Source organism: Lissotriton vulgaris, chromosome 7, assembly GCF_964263255.1.
Source record: "Lissotriton vulgaris chromosome 7, aLisVul1.2, whole genome shotgun sequence".
NCBI classification, from domain to species: Eukaryota; Metazoa; Chordata; class Amphibia; order Caudata; family Salamandridae; genus Lissotriton; species Lissotriton vulgaris.
The window spans coordinates 492940006-492962071 of NC_141695.1; the positions used below are offsets into that span (position 1 = coordinate 492940006).

At 48.9% G+C, this 22066-nt stretch overlaps 1 protein-coding gene across 11 annotated transcripts in view; it reads left to right on the forward strand.

Moving 5' to 3' along the window:
* The window catches only part of MAP2K4 (mitogen-activated protein kinase kinase 4), a 767786-nt gene that overhangs the window by 97180 nt on the left and 648540 nt on the right, over positions 1–22066 (forward strand). The gene's annotated exons all lie outside the window — the stretch shown is intronic.

A 22066-nucleotide genomic window follows, 5' to 3' on the forward strand; every position in this document is an offset into this window, starting at 1 on the left:
GACATAACCAATTAAAAACATCATTAAACTCAGTAGCATAAATAAGCACAATATTAAAAATCTTTTCCGAATGATCAATTCTCGTATCTGGCTTTTAAAGTTCACAATTTCTGCAGGTCTCTCCATCTTGAAAAACTCCATCCTCTCTAAGTAGCTGCCCGCGGCGGTAGGTTGATTCTGCTAAGGAATGCTTCTGTTAGTCCAGGGCAACTCCCTTAGACCAACCAGAACTGTCAACCTAACGTTTTCAGCTGCACTCCAAAGTCTTAAGCAACCGCGACCCTAGCAGCTGAACCAGATGGCAGTTCAAAAACAAAAATAAGCAAGTTTCTCAGATGAGAGAGCTGCACATTCAATTTTTCTTGCCGTGCACTCGGACTGCGGAGCGGGTTGCTAACAAGACTTGGTAGGGTCCCGTCCAGCGAGGCTGCTCGTTCTTGGTTCGCTGGAAATTCTTCACCTGCACCCAGCTTCCAGGTTCAATAGCGTGTCCTGGATCGTCAGAAGCTTGTGGCAAAGTGTCACGAACCTGTTGGTGTAAGACACGCAGTTTAGCCGTCAATTCATAAAGGTAATCAAGCAACACAAGGTGTTCAAGTTCGCTAAACTTTGTTGGTCTTGGCACGCCCCAAATATTCGCCGGGCGGCCAAACACAACCTCATACGGACTCAAACCCATTCGTGAATGTACAGTCATTCTTGTGGACAGGAGAGCTAGGGGCAAAGCATCTGGCCATTGTAAACCAGAGCTCGCTTGAATTTTGGCCAACTTTAATATAAGGGTGCCGTTATAGCATTCTACTAAACCAGCTGATTGGGGGTGATTTGCAGCGTGGAACTTTTGCCGAATTCCTAGTCCCTCACACACTCTCTTCATCACTGGACCCACAAATTCACTCCCATTGTCACTCCAGATATTTCTCGGCAAACCAAACCTCGTGAAAAATTCTTTGATAAGGGCTTTAGCTGTGGACAAGGCAGTATTGTCCTTCAAAGGGTAAGCTTCCACCCATCTAGAAAAAGAGCAAACAACCACCAACACATACTTTAGGTTGTTGCATGTCTCCATGTGGATGAAATCTAGCTGCAAAGCCTCGAACGGATACGTTGGAGGAGCAAAATGACCAGCTGGAGTTGGAGTTCCCTTACCAGGATTGTACATCAGACACACCATACAGTTCTTCGGGGCGAACAACTTACAAATCCCTTTCACGCTGATATGTGCCATTCCATGCGCCATTGTAACCACTGGAAGTACATACGCATCGGGTAACAACCATCTCTGATGTTCTGACAACTCAACCCAACAACCATTCGAGTCCAATTTACCCTTGCTTTCTCTCCATTCATTCAAGTCTTTCTCTGTAGCTTCAGCTTGGATGGATTTCACACTCTCAATCGTATCTTCACACATATTTCTATCTGGAACCCATCTCACCGGACCCGCAACATACATTCGACTCATCACATCTCTTGCAGTTTCTTTCGCAACTTCATCTGCAAACGCGTTTCCTTTCGCCAAAAAACACGCTCTCGTTAATGCAATCAACTCTGCTGCTTGCGCTGAATTATGTGGGATACGTGCAGCTTCAACAATCGTATGCAAAGTCGTAACAGCATATGCCGCAGTCGTATCACCATTCGGCAACTTGAAGCACGAACCATCAACCCACAATGTACCATCACACTCAGGAAGAGGGGTATCCCTCAAGTCTATTCTCCCTTTCGTTTCTTCCTCAGTTCTAAGGAAACAGGCATGCTGCTCATCAACATTATCTGTCTCAGCTGAAATCGGCAACAACGTGGCTGGATTCAACGTGTTGCATCTTTTTATATGTACATAACTTGCTAACAAGGTTAACTCATAACCCGACAACCGAGCACTAGTTAAGTTCCTTGTCTTGGTACGATTCAACAAGGTATCCACTGCATGTGGAACCATTACGATAAGGTATTGTCCATAACTAAACCAGCAGACTGTCGAATTGAAACAGCCGCTGCCGCTCTCAAACAACTCGGCAACGCTCTAGCTACCGGATCCAAAGTCGACGAAAAGTAAGCACATGGACGCTGCTTATCGCCAAACTGCTGAGTCAAAACTGACAATGCACATCCCTCTCTCTCGTGGACATACAATGTGAAAGGCTTACTGTAGTCGGGAGTACCCAACACAGGAGCCGAACACAACGCACCACGCAATTCTGAAAAACTCTTCTGACATTCGTCAGACCAAGGAATAGGATTTGGAGTATCCTTAACAGTAAGAGCTATCAAAGGCTTCGCTAGCAATGAGAAATTAGGAATCCACTGTCTGTAATACGTTGTAATACCTAAAAAGGCACGTACTTCTCTCTGTCGTTGGCACACTCATTTTCGCAATAGCTTGGATTCTTTCTGGGGTCAGTTTCCTTCCCTCCTTCGATAAGAGGTGACCTTAGTAGGTTACTTCTTGTCGACAATATTGTAACTTCGAAAGAGAAACCTTATGATGATAATCAGACAAGTGACTTAATAACGACGAAGTAGCCTCTTTACAAATCTCTTCATTGTCAGCAGCAACTAACTCAACATACTGAATAAGAGCAGCACCATCACCTGAAGAGAAGCCAAAGATGTCCCTACTCTCCTCAGCAATCGGAATGCTGAAGAAAGCATTCTTCAAGTCAATCACCGAAAACCACGTGGCTGTAGCTGGAATCAAAGTCAACAAAGCGGTGATATCTGGTACAACAGGGAATTGCGGAACAACAATCTTATTAACCTCACGAAGATCGATCTCAAACCTATACACAAGAGGCTGTGAAGAATCAGTTCTCTTTAGAACAGGCAAAACAGGACTATTGCACACATTGCCTCTCGTTTCCTCAATCACACCCTTGTCAATTAGATCATAAATGATCGCCAAAAGTGCTCTTTCACCATCGCTAGAAATGCGGTACTGTGGAATACGCGGCAACCTAGCATTCGCTTTCAGTGTCACAACATATGGCGGAATCACAAAAAGACCCACATCATTAGGACCAGTAGCCCAAAGAGAATCAGGGAGAGAAGACAATTCAGGTGGAAGCCGATCTTTAGATACATACATCGGAGAGATCACTCTCTTCCCTAATGTAAGTTGTACTCCTGGCGGAGAACAATATAGCGTTGCATACAATCTTTTCAACAAGTCCAATCCCAACAAGTTCTCACCACAACCCGTTGTAAGAATGAGGGGTGCTTCAAATTCACGAGGTCCGACAGAAATGGACAACGGACTAGAAATCGGATTCGTAACCGGGGCGCCAGAAAAACCTACTGAAACATTCTTGAATTCTTTGCAGCACCAGTATCCAACAGAAAAGGTTCTGACACACCTGATGCAATCCATTCAACATAGGGTCCACTCTGATCTACTGGAACTGAAACAACTCCCTCTCTTTGTCTATGGCTGTCCTAGCAATCATCACCATTCATATCCTCACCTTCGACGTAGTAATCATCCGCATAGTACTGTGGCGTCCTACCAGACGCACCATTTGCTGATCAAAGCTATTCATAGAATTCTGTGGAGGCAAAACGCGTATTCTGAGGAAACGCACCACGTCCTCTACCTCTAGGAGCCTGCTGAACACCTCGCCCTCTTACACCAGAAGCACCATTTGTGCGTTGCAGCAGAGCCGGACAACTATTCTTGAAATGACCCTCTTCTTTGCAATACGCACACTGATTAGGGCCTACAGGAAAACACTGTTGAGAAGGCTCGAACCTTTGCGAGTTTCTCTGATATTGCTGAGGTTGCTGATAATCGCGTTGATTATTACGAGGCGGATAAGCTTGCTGCAACAGAATCTTAGTCTCCAATTCTTTAGTCTTTTTATCCTCTTTCTCTTTCTCATCTTTACGTCTATTTTCATAGTACTGTGCAGTAGCCAAAATCTGCGCCGACGTAGAAACAGCCCAAGCACTCTCAGAGTCTTTCAGCTTGTTACACAACTCAGGAAGCAAATTATGTACAAATTTGTCAACGAACAATCTCTGGCCACCCTCAGTAGCCATGTCCTGACCACTATGATCTACAAAAGTCTCTTCAAACCGCGTGAAAAAGTCAGACACCGTTTCATCTTTCTTCTGCTTACACGCAGACAATTTGTCCCAATTAACACGCACTTCAGGCATCAAAGTTTTCATATAATCAATAATCCTATTCGGGAGTTCAGTAATGAGATCTTCAGGCTTAGCACCTCCAACTTGTCTATCATTCGCAGCACGAAGATTAACCCACGTAGCACCCAATTCTTGCTCATGATCCGCATGTCGAATCTTACTCCAAATAGGCTGTGGGACAACATTCCCAAACAACATATCTATATCCGCCAGATTCATAATGCACGAACCCACAGTCTGGGTGAGCTCTTTATAATATCCTGCTGGATTTTTGCGCGGATCAGGCAAAGACTGCTTAGTAGCTAAAACTTCAACACGCTTCCAAGGAACATGTACCCACACACGCTGAAAGTGTGCTGCAACATTTCCATCTTGAGGTCTCCAAACCGGAGGAACCTCACGCATCGGATATTGACGCGCTTTTCTCTTATCTGACGAGTCCGACTCAAACAATCGCTCAGAAGGAGTGTCACTACGAAACGACAAAATAGTCGCAACTGCTCTTCCAAAATCCTGAGGACCCACAACGGTCCCTTTCGCAAACTCAGAACGCACACGATACAACTCATCAGAAGCTTTACCTACTTCTTCAACCCATTGTTCATGGAGGAATCCACACATCGTTTCAAAAACGTACCGTTGCTTTGGTTCTTCCCATTGAAGGAAGACATCCATAACACCCTCCAGATCATACTGAGAAGCATACGTAATCCACTTACGCGCCAAATGATCCAAAACTGTACGTTCATTTGTGTCAGGCAACTGACTAGGTGACTGTCTACGCTCACTAACTGGAGACATACTCAAATGTCTCCATAAAGGAGAAAGAAGACCAGACAAGGCAGCAGTCATTTTCTGTCTTGCAGAAGGAGAAGGTGAAAGAATAAGGGAAGACGGAACAATAGTAGAAGAATCCAAGGTCGAAACAGAAGGAGTAGTGTAAATAGGCGTAGGAGTAGCAGACGAAGTACGAGGCAAAGTTGGCGGCCCTTGAGAAGGCTGCGCTAAAGGAACAGTAGCCAACGGAAGAAGAGCTGGCTGTGGAGGAATCGCAGGTGGCACAACAACTGGATGTTGCGCAGCTAAAGGTGGCGGTGGTGCCGTAGCACTCTGTGCATAAGGAGGTGGCGAACTCCATAGGTGTGACATTAAAGGATCTTTCTCAGCGTCTTTCTTCTCAACTTGCTGTTGAGGCGGTAAAGCTGGGTAGCACTTGTCTACCGCTAACTTCCTGACCCTAAGCATCTGTTCGCTCTCTTGCTCTTCCTCATTATCCCTAAACGCTATAGCAGCTTGCACCATCGACAAACCTCGCTCTCTTTTATTCTTCTTCGCTAATTTAATTTCTTTCTGTTTGGCTTCCTTGCGCCATAGGCGGAAAGAGTCAAACATTGCCGGCCGGGCTTTCTTTTTGAACAATCTAACTTCGAGATTATCTAAAATCTCAGTTTCAAAGCTACCATAACGGGGCCACTGTAGGACGCCGTCTTTCCTGGTATATTTTATCCAGATTTCATTATAAGCAATGGGGCCCACTCCATGTTTCACATACAATTCATACATAGGAGTTCCAATCGGAGGAACCGGACACGAATCCTCCAATCGGGAATCCCTATTATAACCAAGGCAAAACACATTTCCAAGTCTGCTAAGACCAGGCATTTTCGCTCACTAGTCTAGCTTCAAACTTCAAAGGATTATCGAATACGATAGCCTCGTGAAAACACGAGTCCCTCTGCTTTGGGGCCTGCAGGTACCAAATAAAAGCGATCCCGAAGGATACCAAAACAAACTAAGGACTGGGAGACGCTCCACTCATACTTAACTGAGGTATCCATGACGTCGCCAGAAGACCCGTTTATCGTCTCGCTTTACAAATCATCAAAAGGCTCCAAGACAGGGCGACAGTCAGGGCAGCAGTCCTTCGTAGCCGTCTGAAAGCGGGGAACCTCGCAGCAAAGACTTTCGGACCACGTCGACATACAGGGGTCGATGAAGTGGCTGGCCTTCCTCCAGAATTTTCATACGAAGCTCCTCGCGATCATCAGGCTTGGACCGGTACCGCTGAAGTCGGCCCGAGTTGGGCGCCAACTGAAGAACCGGGTATTTAAACCCAGCGGCGCCAGGGGAAACGCCCTTAGTCTTCCTGATTCACCTGTCTTAGAGTACAGAGACACGGGGTACTTCTTGGTGACTTCAAAGATCAAGTTTATTAACTGCAGCCAGTAACAAAGGTCCTAGAAGTACAACAGCATGTAGGTTCTCAGGAGACTGCTCAATCTTACAAAGCAAGCCTTCCCTTTTTATACAAAATATTATGCTTCAGGCAAACCTTCCTTATTTTACAGTGGATCATTCACATATTTTCACTACAAAGAAAAAGCAGAGTCATGATTACAAGCCCATATTTCAGTTTGTTCAGCCCACAATGAATTAATTACCCGGCAAGGTCCAGTATTTCCATCAGATATCGACAGACCCTCAATAAAAACGGGCACCTCCTCATCGTAAAGCTAGTCATAAAGAAAGAAACAGAGACAGGTGTGTGTAAGATTAGGCATAGTTTGTGTGCGATGAAAGGTTTACGATATGTGCACCTGGATGCTAATCTCATTCGGCCACTGGGAAAGGAACTGGCCGAACAAGTTTGGCTTCAGGCAGTGGAGTCAGCTTGCCCAGGTCACAGGGGAGTCAGCAAAGGTGTACGTGTCCTTAGAGACTTGCATGGCCACAGTCATCCTGCAGCCATCAGTCTAATGTGAGGGCAACCCACAAAATGGCTGCCGTACACAAAATGGAACCCAAGGGTTCGAGACGAAATCATCAAATGCATAGTGAATCCATCGGTGTAACATGATGAAAACACTCATGCATACCGCATTCATCATTTGCGGTTCGCTGATACCAAAATCGTCGTGTTACGATAACCTTTATCAAACGGGTTCAGGATTCACGGAACCTCAGACCCTCCTTTTGCCCTTACATTTGGCAATAACCTAAACTCACTTCAATCTGAATTCAAGTCTATATTCATCAGATCATCAAGATGTTGCTGTAGCATCATCCTAGTACTTAGTAACTCTCTCTGGACAGGTCTCCTCGAACACGAAGTAGCACAAAGGCCACATATTGCCGGAGCACACTGTACACAGAGACAGAACAAGAAAAGGATAGCCAATACCATCCCAATGACCATCAGAATCTTCCATCGCCATGTGGATAACAGTTCTCAAAACCATCCCATCAACGACCAATTTCCTTCAGCCATATGTACAGACTCGGAGATCTAATGTAACTTGGAAATGGCCTGGAAAACTGTCGGAGCGTTGTCTGGGATAAAAATACAACAACTCGATTGGATCACTTTACATACCCCACCTCGGTCTGCAAGTAAAACGTCAAGAGCAATTCTATTCTGCAATGTCATAAGTCTATCCGACTGGAGCTTCGCAGTCAAGTTACTAAGGGCACCAGCAGTTTCGACTATGGTGGACTCAACCACTCTCGTCAATTCGCGAATGTTCCTGCTGTTTGCCATCGGTCCCCAGAACGGCAGAAAACCTTTAAAGAAATCTCCCAACTCTTGCCCTGCGGTATCTTCCTTACTGAAGACACCTCTAGCAACTCTCATCTTATGGTAATCTGCCGCAGCTGTAAAAGTGAGAGGCAACAGAAAAGAAACAAAACATGTCCCCGAGAAGTCAGGGGGCAACCATGTATACGCCTTGTCATAACAGATGAAATATGTACCCTTAGCTGCTAGAAACGACGGGGAAGTCCGAGATGCAAAGACATACGTCTCAGTGCAAACACTTTTTCCTAACTGAGCTCTCGGATTCTTGCCATTACCTTGTAGACATAGGTGACCCTGATGGGGTACTATCCAAATCGGAGAGGATCTCTTTACTCGCTGGTTCTCACTCAGTGACTCCATATCCTGTTATGTTCCATCTATCGTAAGCTTGCAACTCATCTCTGGGAATCGTTCTATACGAATCAATGTTTCTGCTCATGTTTGTGATCCCCACTACCAATGCTTTGTTGCTCGAATTACTTCTCGTGGAACGTGGGGGATACGGTTCAGTGGCATATATGAACATCGTCCGAAACGCCCACAAAGAACCATTGTAACTAAATGGCAGAACCAGGTAAGGAATACCTTTATCGGTAGTATGGGGCATAAGGCCACACAGACAACAATTAGTCATGTTCACTACTAGCTGGTGTTGGTACAGAAGCTGAACAAAGGAATTATTTGCGAATTCCATTCTCCTAATGGACTCATGTTCAGGCAGAGGGTGAAAAGAATGCGAGGGAACAGTAGGAGGAGGTGTAGGTTGCATAGTAGGCATAAACGTTACTTGAAAAGAGAAGGTGACATAACCAATTAAAAACATCATTAAACTCAGTAGCATAAATAAGCACAAAATTAAAAATCTTTTCCGAATGATCAATTTTCGTATCTGGCTTTTAAAGTTCACAATTTCTGCAGGTCTCTCCATCTTGAAAAACTCCATCCTCTCTAAGTAGCTGCCCGCGGCGGTAGGTTGATTCTGCTAAGGAATGCTTCTGTTATATATTATGCTTCAGGCAAACATTCCTTATTTTACAGTGAATCATTCACGTATTTTCACTACAAAGAAAAAGCAGAGTCATGATTACAAGCCCATATTTCAGTTTGTTCAGCCCACAATTAATTAATTACCCGGCAAGGTCCAGTATTTCCATCAGATATCGACAGACCCTCAATAAAAACGGGCACCTCCTCATCGTAAAGCTAGTCATAAAGAAAGAAACAGAGACAGGTGTGTGTAAGATTAGGCATAGTTTGTGTGCGATGAAAGGTTTACGATATGTGCACCTGGATGCTAATCTCATTCGGCCACTGGGAAAGGAACTGGCCGAACAAGTTTGGCTTCAGGCAGTGGAGTCAGCTTGCCCAGGTCACAGGGGAGTCAGCAAAGGTGTATGTGTCCTTAGAGACTTGCATGGCCACAGTCATCCTGCAGTCATCAGTCTAATGCGAGGGCAACCCACAAAATGGCTGCCGTACACAAAATGGAACCCAAGGGTTCGAGACGAAATCGTCAAATGCATAGTGAATCCATCGGTGTAACATGACGAAAACACTCATGCATACCGCATTCGTCATTTGCGGTTCGCTGATACCAAAATCGTCGTGGTACGATAACCTTTATCAAACGGGTTCAGGATTCACGGAACCTCACCACCCCCACCTCTCGCTGACAGTCTCCTCTCGCGGACTGTCGCCTCCCGCTGACTCAGAGCCTCTCCTTCCTCCTGCTGAGAGGCTCACCTCTATTACTGACTGCCTCTCTTTCCTTCTGCTGACAGCCCAGCCTCCCTCACATTGACAGCCTGGCTTCCCGCTGACTCACAGCCTCTTCTCCTTCCTAGTCAGAGGCTCACCCCTATCACTGACAACCATTCCTCCCTCCTACTGACAGCGATTCTCCCTCCTACTAACAGCCTTTCCCTCTTTCTGTTGACTTCTACCCCGTGCTGATAGCAACCCTTTTGCTGACTCACAGCCTCTCCTTCCTCCTGCTGACAGTGTCCCTTCTATCTGACTGATAGACTTCTCCCTTCTAATAACCGAATCGCCTCCCTCTGATTCACAGACTCTCCTCTCCTGCCAAGACGATCTCTCCTACCACTGGCAGCCTCTCCTCCCTCATCCTGAAAGGCCTCTACTTTCTCTAGCTCATGGTCTTTCTTCCCTCCTTCTGCCATTCTTTCCTGCTGACAGGCTCATCCCTTATCTAAAAGCCTCTCCACCCACCTACTGACAGAATCATCCATCTGACTGACTGACACACTTCTTTCTCCTGCTGCTGGCAACTTCGATGCCTTGTGCTGCTGAGAGCTTGGGTGCTTGCAACAATGAAGGCTTCTGTGCTGCTCACTCTGTCTACAATATATTTGCGTGATCTACTTTCTCTCACAGCCCCTGGTACTAGATGTGGGCGAGCCACTTAAGGGTTAAAACAGAGGCCTAGCTCTGACTCAGCTCAAGGTCCTTTTGCACCCTTGAGCCCAAAACAAGCTGAGCTTTAATGTTGCCTCTGCCTGACACCCACGCTCTACCATCATGCATCAAGAATTAAAAACAAAGCATACACCTTTAGTGTTAAAAAAGAAAAAGAGGTAGCCATCCTTTAGGAAATTACATAATCTGAAACCAGAAAGTCTGAGGCCCATCCTTGCTTCCCCACGAGAACAAATTTTATTATCTAGGCAAATGTTTTATTTTATAGAGCTTTCTTTCTTAGGTGGAGCCTACAGCGCTTCTGCTTCAGGATAATCACCCCCCCCCCCCCCTCCCCAGTGGAGGCTAGTTTATTTCTAACCAGCCTCAATCTGTGCTTTACTCCGGCCCAGTACTTTGATCATTCTTGGCCTTGAATACCTTACCACAATTACTTTAAAGGCCAATCATCTACCATTTTTTTTTTAATTAGGAAGTCCACTTGTAGTTTGCGGTCCTCAGTGGTTCAGTATAGTTGACTTTTTGGAGGTGCACAAAAATCCACAACGCTCGGTAAGTACATGTAAGGAATCAGTTTCTACAGTTTTTCTACCAAATCCTTTAGTTTTTCTTTTTCTTTACCTGCATTTTTTTCTAGATGGAGAAATCCATTTGTGTTTTTGTATTATGTGCACAGTATCCCTAAACTACTGCAGTTAGTTAACGTCCTTGCCCAGTTGGTCCCATACACTTACTCCAGCCAAGATCTATCCCTGCCTAAGGGATGTCCACATTATTCGGCTCCATGTGCATAAGGCATCAGTGGAAGTCCATAGCAACTGCTGCTGCAAAGACGCTGTGAGCGGCCGCTCCTGTACCATACCATTTCTTCTGCATGGCTTCTTCTCTTTCTCAGTTTGTTTTTATCATTGAGGTGTCTGATAATATACAGGTTTTAGTGAGTTGCCAAGGGCTATTACAAAGCACGTAGCACAGCTAGAAGCAAGGAATGCTTTCGTAGTAGTAGGCGCATGTATATTTGGATAATGAGTAACAATTTCATAAAGAAATAGGTGATGGGTATAGACAGGTCATTTATATTTTATAAGGCAAAGAAACAATGCCCTTCGTAGCTTGGTAGGCATTTAGAACACACACCATCAATAACTTATTCCACTTTCATACACAACACACTATTGTCATCAGATAATATTACTAGGTCTCCAAAGCCAAAATGCAAATCTACAATTGTTTTATTTAATAAATGTCAATAAAAAAAACCATATAAAATACATACATTAAAAACACATCAAATAAAGCACCATAAGAATGCTTCCAATATGGAGAATAACATACATAATCATATAATCATATGCGATATGCGATATACATATAGGTAGAGTGTATTTAGACATTAAAGTTTTGTCATTTATGGCACTAATCAGACAATCATTGCATAGTCAAAGCATCATTATGTCCTGTTTTTTTTGTTGTTTTTTTAAAATATTTAATGCTTTTGTTAGATAATAGTAACCACAATCAGAACATTTTGGGAAGTATGGTCCTGTAAGGAGCACCATACATCACATTGCTTATAATAAACAGTGGCAAACTGGTACAGCTATACGGCATCATAATTACAATTCAGATGTTCAAATTAAGGAGTAACATTCCTCAGATCAGGATGCTCTCGTAGATATGTAGTTAGAGGCTCCCAGTAATCCGATGGTTTACCGTCAGTGGGCAGTTCTTCTGCATGTATTGAAAAATTGTCTCTACAGTAGACAGCATCCAGCGTGTGAGAGTGGGGGCCTGTTTACTATCACAATGCATCGCTTCTCTACGTTACGCCAGGAGCGGCATGATAGCTACTCATTTTTTCTTAGAAGATTTCACAGGTAACTAATGATCCAGTAAGCAAAAGGGTGATGTGCAGGTCAACGTTCATGATATGACTGCTCCCAAAAAGCAGGTCACATCCTCCCAATATTGTTTAACCTTAGCACAGCTCCATGCAAGGTGTGCAAAGTCTGCACACATCTTTTACAATTCGCACTATCCCCCAATCCATATTTATGCAGTTTCAATGGAGTGTGATAGATTTGATGTAAATATTTGTAATTTATGATACAGAGATTACCATTGGGTGTCAGTAATGAAGTGAGTGAGCAGCATGATGTCAAATCGTCATCTGTCAAGGGGGTGTCCAACAGTTTATTCCAGCTGTCACGGGCTTTGAGGGTGTGATCTCCAATTTCCGTTTGTATCAGAATGAGTGGATGTGGCTATCATCGTCTGCAAAGAGTGTAATGCAGGAGGTTCATTGGGGTAGTTGGGATATAAAACTCAAATGGCAGCTCTCAGTCTGTGATAAATCTGAATAATAAAGTTTGGTTACTTATATATGAAAGGTCGTTAGGAGTGAGAAAGGTTCAGTTTGGATATAGGTCACCCATTGTAGTAAGACATGTACAGGAGTTTTATGCGCTAATTGACTAATGTGTGTCCATGCCTGCGAGGTAGTTCGTATTGTATTTATTTCACGCGGGGAGAGATAAGGCCGTGTATGTGTGAGTATACTGGACAGTAGGATTGGGTTCGGGTCGCCATCTTCCACCTACAAAGTAAGGTAGATATTGTACTGGGTGATAGTAGTGATGTGCGTACTGAGCCTGGGCACATAGATATTATAGATAGATATCAGGCACTGCAAATCCGCCCGATGCATATGAAAGTGTTAATGTGTGAAGACTTATACGTGCTTGCTTTCCAGCCCATATCCGTTTAGTGAGTCTTGCACATATTTTGGTGAAAATTGAGGCGAGATGAGTTATTGGTATATTGGCAAAGAGGGAGAGCAGTTTTGGCAGGAACACCATTTTTATCAGTGATATTCTATCAGCTATGGAAAGGGGGAGAGTTATCCATCTAGTTATTTGAGTTTCTATGCTGTCCACTACTATGCCACAGTTGTATTTAAGTACCAAGTCAGAATCATTAAACATAGGTTACAGCGTCTTGACCAGGCCTCCCTCTAGATATTCAGTTTTGTCTTTCAGGTGTTGCAGTTCTTTATCTACTTTAGTTTGTTTTAACTCAATTTGATGTTGCGCATTCTCTGCATCAGATATTCGACGCTCTGCCATGTTTATACGTTTTGTATCCTTATCTAACCTCTCCGAAATGCGATCAACACAGTAGGTTAAAGTGTCTATCTTTCCATCAATGTTGGATAATGTTGCTTGTATGGCTGCGAACATTGCGTGAAAATCTAATGTTGTATCTTAACCTGACGCAGTTGTGTTTGCCTGACTTTGCTCAGTGGTGTCAGTGCTAGACTCCGTTGTCTTCCGTTCAAAGTGCAGTTTCGGCTGATTTTTATCTGGCTTCCCCATCTTGCATGTACCGTATAGGTTTCTGAGGGAGCTTCGAAGGCGCTTCTCACCTGCTAGTTCTGAGATGTCACAATTGATTGTCTGCTTAGAGGTTAATGGTACAGAACAGAAGGTTCTACAACGTGGCCCCGCGTTAGTAGTAGGGTTCGGGCCAACTCAACCCCACTATGATTGTGTTGCACAGGGGATGAGTACTCTTTGCGTTGATAGAGTAATGTGCACATAGGCCTCTCACTTGGTTTTCTTGGAACACAGCAATCCACCCTCAAGGTGGTCCAGTAGTCTAATCCTTGGGAGTCAGTGGAGCGGCACTGAATCTGTGTGACTGCGTGCAGATTAAAAAATGGCACAAGTCCAGCGCAGTCGCTGGGTGTTTGGATATGTGTCTGCCTCCCTCCGACGAATAACCGTGCAGCATAAGTTGGTTGTGACGCAGTAGCTTCAGTTTTAAGTGAGCAATTAGTGTTCATAGACGAGGCAACCTATTGCAGTCAACTTTTATCTGGGTGTTTGCCGCGTGCATTGCAATGCAGTTCAACACTAGCATCACACGCTTTATGGGTTCCGTGGGTAACGCAGTACTCCGGGATCAGCACGCATGTCCCAACACTTCAGCACCCAGCCCCCATAGTCGCAGAGCTCACACTGCTGTCCGATCGCACCCCAGCTCCTTCCCTTATGGGTCGTGCAGCGTTGCCAGATGTTGACTACAGAGTCCTCACATCAGAGCACCTCCACCGTTTTGACATTGGCCGGCACAAAGAGTTGTGGACCGATGGTGTGCCTGTCCCACCGCTGCCCGATCTCGACCACTGATGCAGCACTCGGGGGTAACTGGGGCCGTCACACTCCCCGTCTGTAGTTTGAGACTGCCGTCTGCTCTAAAGTTGGTGGCTGGGACAGTGGAGCACCCCCAACAGTCTGCCGCACTCCCCGCCCAGCAGGGCCGATGGTGTCTGCACTCACTGGCCTTCAGCTCTCTGGTCGCGCCTGGGACTTGCGTACTGATTACGCCGGAACGTGGGCGTCCATGCGCCCCAGGCCGCAATCCGGCAAGCAGTATTTGCAGGTATTAATGCGTAGTGGGCCGATTTTCGTTGCAAATATACAGCACATTCTGCTGCTGGTCTGTTCCGCCGTGCAGTCACTTAGTTTTGGCATTCAATTAGTAGGTTATTTATACAGGATTCATGAAGGATCGTGGTTTGATCCGGAGAGCTCGCCTACTGCGCGGCCATTTCCCAGCGTGGCTAGCCCCACCCCTCCTTGTTATTTTGTTGTTAAGTCCAAATGGAAGAAGGACCTTTGCAGGGTATAACGGTCGTTAGTGCTAATTGGTAAATACCCCTGAGTTTGGGGATGAGTAATATGGCTGATTTGCGCTGCTCTGTGTGGGAGGGCGTACCCAATTGCACTCCGTTGATTTTCAATAAAGTTTAACTTTTTGTCAATATTTTCAAATATATTCTTATTGTTTTTTAGTTCATAACTGTATACTACTTTCTGCAGTAATGTTAAAGTCTCATATTTTTTGTTCTATTGTGCCCAATGCATTTCGGGCTTGCCCTTCATCAGGGGATTTTATCTGAAAACATAGAGGTCATATTCAGCACAATGCAATAATTAAACATAGAAACGTAGGTGATTGATGTGATATTTCACTGTCATGTACATGCATGTTGTTTTGTAATCACACCGTGGAATGATGCAGTCAAAATCTGTGAATTACACGTAGTTTGCATGGATTTGGAAAAGAGGTGGGTTGTTGCGTGATTTGAACCTAAAACTGATCAAAGCGGTCAACTGGTGAAGTGGTGTCAGTGGAAAGGTGATCCAACAGAATGGAATGTTACGACTCTAGAAAGGTGTTAATAAGGTGATTAATAACCCCTGTCTCAAGCGGTGACAACTTGAAGTGCAAAAGCGGTGACGATTAAAGACGATGTGCGTGTGTTATGTTAAAAACGATAGTGACCCAAAACGATGGTATATTGAGGTCCGACTCTGGAAAAGTGACATAATGCCAATAAGGTGATTGATAACCCCTTTTTCGAACAGTGACAAAACATGAATCAGTGATAATTAAAATGATGTGCACGTGATATGTAAAATCAATGGTATGGAAAGGAACTTACGAGACCAAAATTTAGTTTCCGTAACTATATTCTACAAATGAAGTATAAGACCAATAAGTTCATGGAATGTGTAAGGTTGCATTTCAATCTCAAAACACTTGCCGTGAAGTTGAGACTAGCCGAAAATGAAACTGTAACTAGTGTGAATTTCTCCTCCCGAAACGTGTTGCTCGGACACTATGGCAATGGGTGCTCCATTAGTGAACATGGGTACTGAGTTAACCCGGAAGTATAGGGTTACTTATCTGATAGACTACCAGCGCAGTTTTTTTCACGTAGAATTGTCCCCAGGGATGAGACTGGATCTGGAAACTTTTGTCATAGCGTCCCTGCGTGCCGTGGGCGGGGCGACACCATGCGACTCCGCCCAGGCGTCGTCCGCGTATGTGATGTCAGCGAGGTCACATAAGACCCATCCCGGCATGCCTACGTCAGTTTTTTTCCTTTTCCGCATGCAACGCGGATCTGGTCCTTGCTACGGGACTGTTTGAGGCACTTTTTTTTTCCCCATTGTCTCTTTGGTGGAACAGTGTGCGAATGCCTTTGGGCTTCAAGACGTCGTGTGGGCGTCTTTGGCGGCGACGCATCCTCACCTCATTTGTATGTGGTGTTTGGGGGAGGATCACAGCATCACTGACGGTGAGGCGTGCCAACAGTTGAAGTCGAAGTTGTGGCGAGAGCTCCGGATGAAACTACTCTTGGCGCGTCTCCCCAGGTCGACGTCCTCCCCTCGATCAGCTTCGGCAGACGGATTCAGATACGGCCCTGGTCGTCGTCGTCACCCTTCTCCGATGTCACGTGAGCATCGCTCCCCGGAGGGTAAGTGTTGCAGTTTGTCCCCGGGGCTGGTTTCTGGCCATCCGGGGGCGTGGGCTCTCTGCGGGTGATGTGGCCCAATGTGTCGTCCTATCCACCGTTTCCCGTGTTGGGGCGTTGAGAGTCCAGATGGAGACATACGCGGCGACTTTGCAAGCCTCGCTGGCATCTCCTCCTCCTCCTTCCCTTACTAGGGCTTCAGCGGATCTCTTGCATTTTGGGGGGCCCTCCGCGCCGGAGGCTCCGGCGCTGACTGGCTCGGATCCAGGCTTGGAGGATGTGGTAATGTTGGGGTGCAGCCCCTCTGGGGTTCCTCCTTAGACCAGGGCGCCTCTGCCTCGCCGCAAACTCCTGCGGGTGTCCCTTTGGTGTCGCAGAAGGTCACCAGGGCTCGGGTCGCATCCCCGAGCCCCTCTCGGTCCTTTGACATGGTGGTCCTGTCTAAGGCCGAGGTGACGCCACTACGGCGCCGGTAGCGGCTGGACCGTGCGGAGCCACAGGGGTCGGTGGATCCTCCTCATCCTGCTCCGGGTCGAGGCTGGGTGGGGGCCCATCGTCCCTCTCCGGGCCCGTCTCGTCCCTCCCCACAGGCAGCTGCCTTGTTGGAGGGCGAGTGGGAGGTGAAATCCTCCCTGGCGCAACCCCATGGGTTGGCGGGCGACCTCCGCTACATTCTGGGCCGTGGCTGGCGAAGGGCTTTGTGTCACTCCCCAGGCCCTCCTTGTTCCTCCAGGCGGCCGCCTCGGCGGAGGTTGAGTCGGCGTTGTTTCAGCCTGTTCGGCTCCTGGTCCACTCCGGTCCCTGGTGCTGTGTGACTTGGAGGGACCCTGTCCGGCAATGCTGGAGGATGTCGACGTCCTGCCTCAGACGGCGGACTCTATGGCTCCGCGCAGGGGTCGTGCCGCGGATTCGTCTTCGGACGCCCCATCTCCAGAGGCAGGCTGTATACTCGTGTCATCCTCCCCGAAGACTGGTCCCCGTGTGGTATCTTTTTCACCGGCGTCGTCGAAGGGCGGCTCCCCACCCTTTCTAAGGCAGAGGTGTTCGGCGGAGTAGCGGCAGGTCCCTCATTCTTCCGTTCCTTCGGACTTCCAGGTCTCGCCCTTGCCCTTCACGCTTGGCTACGGGGATGGCCGCCTTAGTTTGCAGCCGTCTCCCACGGAGGAGCTGCTTTCTCCACAGCGAGGCCCTACGGAGGCGGGTGCGGCTTTCGCTCACGCGGTGTCCATGGCCGTGGGCATTCTGCGCATGGGTGACCCGGTTGCTCACTTTCCGGCGGACCATCTCTTGGAGGTTCTCCACCAAGGCTCTGGTGGGAGGGAGATCTTTTTTTTTTTTTTTGTTTGGTGGGAGGGAGATTTTACTTCCCTTTGAGGGTTTGCTCCTTTCTTTCCTGACGGGGGCTTGGAGGCGTCCAGCCTCAGGGGATCCAGTGCCTGAGCACCTTCTGCACCGGCATCTTCCGCCGCCGCGTGACCCAGCGTACCTTTCCATCCACCCCTCTGCTGCCAGTCCACGTTTGTGGACCGCCTTTCCCTCCCTGCCGCCACTGACTCCGCCTTCCCGGGAGGGTGGCTGGCTGGACTCTTCGGGGCGCAACCTGTTCGCCTCAACCAGCGCTGCCCTGTGGGCTCTTAACAACTTGTGTATGTTGGCTAGGGCCTCCTCTTGTATGTGGGACTCAGCTGAGTCTCTGGTATCCGCAGCCTCCCAGGAGACGGTCCATGCGGACTTACAGCATCATGCTGTGGATGGCCGGGAGCTAGCAGTGTTTATTCTCCGCTCCGCTCTGGACATCTTGGAGGTGCTGGGCCGGGCCATGGCTTCCTCAGTCGCCCTCCGTTGCCATGCTTGGCTTCGGGACGGCGTGTTCCCTGAAAATATTCGGGAGAGGCTCATTGATCTTTGGTTTGACGGTAGCCTGTTGTTCCATGCCCCGGCTGACCCCGCCATCCACAGGTTCCTAGCAGGGCTTCCGCCCTCCTTCCCCTCCTCCTCCTTCCCCTCCTCAGTGACTGCTGAGTTAGGCTGGTTCTGGGCCTTCTTAGGCCACTTGTTCGGACTGTGGAGTGGGTTTTCTGGCCATTGAGTCCTCCCCTGGGACTTCGGCATTGTTGGCTGCTGGACGGCCCTTTGTGCCTATGTGTGTACTTGTTTTGCTGGAGTTGTTGTGCAGACTTGGCCCTGAGATTAGTCCTTCTGCTTGCTTGGGCTGCTTATCTGAAAGAAACCGGTTAGCATTAGATTCCTTACCTTAGAATATCCCCTGACGTCAGACTGGATCCGGAAACTTTTGCGTAGCAGAACCCTTGCGCGTCGGTAGGCGTTGTCTGCCGCTCCGCGTCCGTTGTCGGCGCCGGGATGACGTCGCCGGAGAACTTAGACGCCGCCCTCGCGCGTTGACGTCCGTTCTTCTTTTTTCCGCGCCGATCCGGAAAAAGTAGTACGCATAGTCAGTTTTTGACTAACTTTTTCGATCCTTTTTGATTATCTTTCGAAGTCTATCGACTCAGACGGTGCCGGTAGGGATGCCCGGGTTCAAACCCTGCGTCGATTGTTGCCGACTGATGTCGGTTAGCGACCACCATCGCTGGTGCCTTCACTGTCTGGGCCCCGAACACGACGACAAGTCCTGCTCCGACTGCCCGGCCCTGACATCCAAAGCTAGAGGGGAGCAGTCCCGGAAGCGACTCGAACTCCGGCAGTCAGCCCCGCACCGCTCGAAGTCCCGGTCCGGAAGGAGGTCGAGGGACCGGTCGTGGGGCCGGAGTCTCCACAGTTCCGGGAGTCGTCATCAGTCTTGGGGCTCAAAGTCCTCAGGTAAGAGGCACAATAAGTCGAAGAGGCGACATCGCTCTTCTGACTCCCCCCGACGCTCGCGCGACGCAGCCGGGGGTTCGGGTGACACCGGCTCCACCGGAGCCGCAGGCGTCGCGGCCTGCTCCATCCCCACCGGTCCCTGGGCAGAACGCGACGCTAGAGGAGATCGAGGCCTTCTCATGGCCATGAAGTCGCTCACTCCTCCGTCGGGTTCCTCGGCGCCTTCAGGCCTAGCGGCCCTGACTGGGTCCCCACTCGGGCCGGGTGCTTTGGCCCCGGCGCCATCGGCGACTTCAGTCCCGACGCCGCAGGGTCCCGTTGGATCCGGTTCCGGATCCGGGCCTTCGCCGGTCGACCTTACGACCTAACGTCGCCGGCCCCCAGGTTGACTCCTCCGGCGCCGTCCAAGGACGATGTCGACCCAGGTCCTACCCTCGATTCGGGTCCGGCATTTTATTCGATGCCGCTAGGAGATTTTTACTTCTACGACCCGGCCCCATCCTTTGACCCTGGATATCAGGAGATGGGTGGCGAGGAAGATTGGCAGGGGTCCGAGGACCCTCTGGCACGTGAGTGCCATTCTTCTCAGGACTGGGCAGGTGAGCTAGGGGAGGCCAGTGGTCTGTACACCTCCCCAGACACTGGTTTTGTCTCCCCTCCTACCGTGGCTACGGAGGAGGGGGCTGCCTATAGTGTGGTGCTGACGCGGGCTGCCAAGGCCTTGGGCCTTGTGGTCCCTGTCGCGGCTGTGAGGACTAACCTCCTCATTGAGGTCCTTATACCGCAGGAAAGCTCCGCTAAACCTCCGCTGCCGTTTAATGAGGCCTTATCAGACGCTCTTCTGGGCACTTGGTCCAAGCCCGCTACAGGTTCGCCTGTAGATAGAAACGTGGCCAGGCGCCACAGCCCGGCTCCGGGCGACCCTTGCTTCCTGTCCACCCACTCCTACCCTGAGAGCCTGGTCATTCAGCCTTCTAACTCCCAGACCGCATTACCACGGCTCCCCCCGATCGGGAATCCAAGAGGTACGAACAGTATGGTAAAAAGATGTTCTCCTCAATTAGTTTGGGGTTCAGTCAACACCGCGTGCCTCTTGGGCCGTTACCCCACTCTCTGTGGGACATGGTAGCAGACGTGCTGCCACAATGTCCATAGGGGTACGACTAAATTCACAAAGCCCTCGTGGAGGGTCGAGATGCGACACGGTATTCCATCCGGTGTGGGCTGGATACCACGGACTCGCTTGGCAGAGCGATGGCAACGACGGTGGCGATTCGTCGCCACGCCTGACTGAGGTCCGCCAACTTTTCGGCTGATGTCCAAAACTCCCTTATGGACATGCCGTTTAATGGCCGTCGCCTCTCTGGTGACAAGGCCTGCTGGAGTGCTATAAGGACTCCAGGGCTACGGCCAAGTCCTTGGGCCTCCCGGCCCCGCGCCCGCAGACTGTTGCCTTTCGCTCCTTTCGTGGCCAAGGAAGGGGCGCCCCCACACGTCCTGCCAGCCACGGCCCGCAGACTAATATCCAGCGCGGTGGCGGACGTGGTAACCACCGTGGCAGCGGTCGGGGACAACAGCGAGGTCAGTCCACACCTACCCCTGCAGCATCCACCTCAAAACCCTCCTAGTCCGAGCTTTCAGGCCCATGTGACGCCAGTGGGGGGCAGGGTTCGCCATCACCTCCTCCACTGGCGCACTGTCACATCGGACAGGTGGGTGCTGCAAATCTTCCGAAGGGGCTACTCACTCCCCTTTGAGGCGACCCCTTCAGCAATGCCACCGCAGTACCAGCGCATGTCGGGGGATCACTTGAATCTTCTGCGAGAGGAAGTTATGGCATCTTGGCCAAGGGGGCCATCGAGCACGTTCCTGGACCAGAAGTAGGGTGTGGTTGTTACTCCCACTACTTTCTGGTTCCCAAGAAGGACAAAGGGGGCCTACGCACTATCTTGGACCTGCGGAAAGTCAACTGCTTCTTCCTGAAGGAGAAGTTCAAGATGTTGACACTGGCTCAGGTCTTAGCTGCCCTGGACCCGGGAGACTGGATGGTAGTGTTGGATTTGCAGGACTCTTATTTTCATATCCCTGTCCTGCCGGCCCACCGGCGTTACCTGCGGTTCACGGTAGGCCACAAGCACTTTCAGTGTACCGTGCTCCCCTTGGGCCTTACCAGCGCTCAACGGGTGTTCACGAAAGTGATGGCGGTGGTCGCAGCTCATCTGTGCAGGTTAGGGGTTTCACCTCGACGACTGGTTGTTAAAGGCGAGCTCGCCCCAGACAGTAGTCAGCCACCTCCAGACTACGTCCGACCTCCTACACCTGCTGGGGTTCTCCATCAATGTGCCGAAGTCACACCTGTGATGGGAGCAGTTCTAGACTAGACTCGTGCAGTTTTGGGTTTATCCTCCCGAACAGTGGGTTCGGGATATTCAGGCTCTGATTCCGATCTTTCAGCCGTTATCCCGAGTCTCGGTCAGGTTGACGCTGCAGCTTCTGGGGCTGATGGCCTCCTGCATCCTTCTAGTGCATCACGCCAGGCGGCGGATGCGGGCTCTGCAGTTGGACCTGAAGTTTCAGTGGGCCTAGAATCAGGGCAACTTGTCCGACCATGTCTTCATCTCGAAGGGCACTGCAAGACAGTAGCAGTGATGGCTCATGGACCGCGATTGGGTCAGCGCCAGATCCCTCTCCCTACCCCAACCGGAGCACGTAGTTGTGACTGACGTGTCCCTCCAGGGCTGGGGGGGGCCACATGGGAGAGGCGG